This window comes from Pundamilia nyererei, unplaced genomic scaffold, assembly GCF_000239375.1.
Source record: "Pundamilia nyererei isolate P.nyererei 1_Seehausen unplaced genomic scaffold, PunNye1.0 scaffold00168, whole genome shotgun sequence".
NCBI classification, from domain to species: Eukaryota; Metazoa; Chordata; class Actinopteri; order Cichliformes; family Cichlidae; genus Pundamilia; species Pundamilia nyererei.
Genome location: NW_005187569.1, coordinates 96,001 through 99,991, shown reverse-complemented (window position 1 = coordinate 99,991; position 3,991 = coordinate 96,001). Strand labels below are relative to the sequence as shown.

At 40.9% G+C, this 3,991-nt stretch overlaps 1 long non-coding RNA gene across 1 annotated transcript; it reads right to left on the bottom strand.

Moving 5' to 3' along the window:
• Positions 1-3,095: 3,095 nt before the first annotated feature.
• Positions 3,096-3,722, bottom strand: LOC102210281 (uncharacterized). Its single transcript, XR_312059.1, has 3 exons — positions 3,604-3,722; positions 3,303-3,523; positions 3,096-3,212 (listed from the first exon to the last, which is right to left on the bottom strand). It is a non-coding gene; the product is annotated as an uncharacterized LOC102210281 (long non-coding RNA).
• Between the last annotated feature and the right edge of the window lie 269 nt (positions 3,723-3,991).

The window sequence follows — 3,991 nt, the reverse complement described above, 5'->3', positions numbered from 1 at the left end:
TAAGAAAAGAAGCAGAAAAACAGAATTATTCTTTTGAAGATTTGATTTTAGAAGCACAGTGAGTTTAGTACACCAGCAGCTTCTGCCAGGAACACAGAAGAGGCAATTTTACCCTTTATGGTCTTCCTCACAAGGTCTCATATTGTTCTGATTTCAAGCAAATGCGCAAAGATGTTATTATTATAGCCACAAACTTGACTGCGTCAATTCCATAAATGTACTTTGGTTTTGGTGGCAAAATCTGAAAAATAGTTTGCTTCAGTTTTTGTTTAGGCATCACTGAATCAGGTTGAACCCTGTGAAGCAGGTCTCCATGAATAGTGACATTTAAATCCAACATTGTTCTGCTGCTTGGGAGTGAATTAACTGGACACATTGTGATTACTGTGATTACTGAAAGCAAATTTGTTCTTTGTTTGTGTGTGTGTGTGTGTGTGTGTTTTTTTTCTTGTTTTCAGTCTCAGCAGCATAACGGCAGTATTTAGCAAGGATTGGCCAGCCCGGCTAAATACAGTCCCAGGTGACCAAGTGCTCATGGGCCCCTGCTGTACTGCCTCTGTTTGAAGCAACTGTTAACCTTTGGAAAGGTCAATCAAGTCTCTGCAACTGAAAAGAGAAAAGTTCCAAAAATCAACCAGAAAAAACAAATAAGAAAAAACAAACAAAAGTAAAGAGGTGATCAAAAATGAATGCAGTTTACAGAATGATGTGTAGAATGATTTTTTAAAGACCACAAGCAGACAAATAAAGTGCAATAATAAGATGAAAAACTGTAGCATGAGCACACACACACACACACACACACACACACACACACACACACACACACACACACACACACACACACACACACACACTGTCCAGAGAGTCCAGAGCACTCAGACCAGCTAGGAATTTAAAATATTTCTTTTTTTTTCTCTTTGTTCGTTTTTTGACAGAAGTAACTGTTTGTAATGAGTAGTTTGATCAAATCTAGAAAATCTGGTATTCTGTTAAAATGATCAGTAAACAAGGGTGATGTAGAGTCACCAGATTTGAAAAGAAGCATGTCACATGACATATTTTTTAAATGGCTAAACTGTTTTTGATTCTGTGTGGATCTAAGTCTAAAGTCTAAATAATCGAAGAAAACCCTAAAGACAACCAATCAGAATGTGTCATTTCTGACCTTCCCCCAAGGTTTGACAACCAAGGGACAAGAATATCGCTCTGACACAGAAAACTATTTGCGTTTCTTTTAAAACACAAACGTTTTATTTTCATACTCCCAAACATGTATGGTTAGGGTGAGATGTCAGCCTTCTTTTCTTTTGGTGTCTTTTGGCGTTCACATTTCAGACCACCTGTCTTCAAACGCTTTCACTTTAGCTTAGCAACTGGTGTAATCACAGCAAGAACTGTACAATCTAGCAAACATTACATTGCTAGACTAAATTCTAGCAGTGTGATGCTGAGTCACCCTAGTTGCTGCTTAGCTTCCCACTGGAACTGTGCAAACTAATTTTGATAATAGCTAAGTTACCCAACCACTACTGGGAAATATAGTTCAGCTAACAGCTTTGCTAAGTGGAGCTCCTACGCCCCAGCACTGATGACGCTGGTATTGTTCTTGCTGCACGTTTGTCCGTGTTCTTTCTTTCTGCCATTATGTGTTTGTCAAAAATAAATATATAAATACAATTTAAAAAAGTTAATGGTGTACCAGCCCACGCAGATTACAGAAGCATGCATCATTGTCTGCAGCCAGTGCCCATATTGTATCACATATGAGAATTGGATTAGGCAGTAAAAAGCATCACAATAAAGAGCTGTCATTAACATACCTGGCAAGCACAAGAATCAAATAACAGCTGCATGAACATGAAAGTGCTTCAGCTTCAAGAATTGTGAATTGCACTGTACTGTATGTACAAGCGCTCCTCTAGCTGACACACAGCCACATGTTAATAAATGTTATCAAATAATAATAAAAACTGAAACATGTGTACACTGTAATGCACTACAGTCAAGCAGCCCTGTTACACATTCTGCCTCTGTCAGTGTTCAAAGATAATCTAACTTGGCGCACATTATAAGCTGTAGCTGTAGCTGTCCACTTTTCCTCAATACAATATAACCTCATTTAACATCTTTATACATTAATATTTCTGTAAATGGCAAAGAACGCTAAAAATCTTCACAGAAAGACTTTGTTATACAGGGCCATTGTACTGGCGCCACGATATATTACTATATTTTTGATCAGTGAGTATAAGAGATAATATTTTATAAAAACGAGGCTGTGGCAGTGGGTTTCTGATTGTGTGGGGGGACATTTGGAGCTACAGTGCATCAGAGACTTTGGGAAAAAGCAGGCAAACAATAAAATCAGGCGATTTTTGTTTGTTGTTTTGTGCATTTTATGTTCAATATAGGTATTTGTTGTGCCTGAAAATGAACAAATAAATGAATGAATGAAAATCACTTTCACCAAGCCAAGCGTCTTCTCCAAGAGCGCGAGTCTCATGTTTCGAGTGGCCTTTTACTTGAAATTGACCTGCGATTTTCGAGTTTGGCGATTAATAAAAACTTATCAATGCTAAGCATCAGCAAGTGGCTGATGCAAATCATGCAAATCTAAAAGCTGATGTGACAGAGAAGCTACTAATGTTGCATGCACGTTATTAACAAATAGCGTGCCTTGTAATGGTGAAGTGTTTGACTACCCATTTTTCAGCCTTTATTAGTGGCGTCTCTGATCCTCTTCTCACTGTAATTATTCATAAAGACTCGCGATGGAACCATCTGTCTGCAGGCAGCGTGCTTTTTCTTGTTATACCTCTAAACCTTCGGCAGCCATGGCCCGAGGCGCAGGGTTGTCCTTATGTCTGTAATATCTCTGAAAGCCCTTGAGGGGATTTCTTGAAATTTTGCACCGTTGTTCACTTGAACTACAAGGATGAACTGATTAGATATTAATGCTCAAAAAGCAAAGGTCACTGTGGCTATAACATTTTTGCCCCATAAACATCCTGATGAAGAGCCAGTCTGTCACGGGCGAGAATGCGGTGGACTCAAGAGCAGACTCAATTTGTTTCGAACTGTGTATAATTTATTGAAAAGAACAAAACGTGAACAGAACTGGGTTTAACAGAAACCATACGCAGAAACTAAGGGAAATCCGTGGGCGGAGAGACCGGCGTAGAGCACGGGGAGAACTCTAACGGGAACTTCTGTAAACACAGGAGAGAGTTGTTACTGAATGGAAAAAAAACGAGTAAGGGACAGAGGTACGGAGTGCCAGTGGATAGTCTTGGGCTTACTTGGAGACCCTAGTTATTAGGCGGGAAAAGGGCTGCCGTGGGAGTATTCCAGAGAGGGTCAAGAGTGTGGAGAGTCCGGTCCAGATTCCAAGGAGGTGGAGAATACGGACTGAAGGGCAGGCTGAGGAGAAGTGGAGTATATAATCCTCGGGTTCAGAGCAGACGGAAGAACAGAATGGAGACCAAACCAGCACTACTGATGAGTGCGACGGGTGGTGAATCTGAAGAATACAGGAAACAAAAACACATTAACCCATGGTCCAGATATACAGAGTCAGAGCTCAGAGGAGGGTGAGTTTACCACAGATGGTAGCAGGACGAACTGGCGAGGAGTGGCAGGCCGTGCCGGCTTAAAAACCCTCTAGGTGGAGCCCCGGAGATTGACAACAGGTGATGAGCTGGCCAACTCCACCCCCAGGGACAAATGACAGGAACCTGGACCACGCCCGACCAGACACTCCCACAGCATATGACACAGTCATGTTTTCAGACAGCTTCTGGGAGTCATATTAGCCCACTGAGTCGTTGCACAAACAGCGAGCACCTTTGATAGTGACAGCATCATAGTTGAGTGCCCATGTGTATTTTTGTTTGTTTGTTGTTGTTTCCTTAAGGTATCTGTGGCATAAAAGAGTATATCTGTTGTTCATTTGCACAAAAATGAGAATGGGCAAACGAGCAATGAGCCA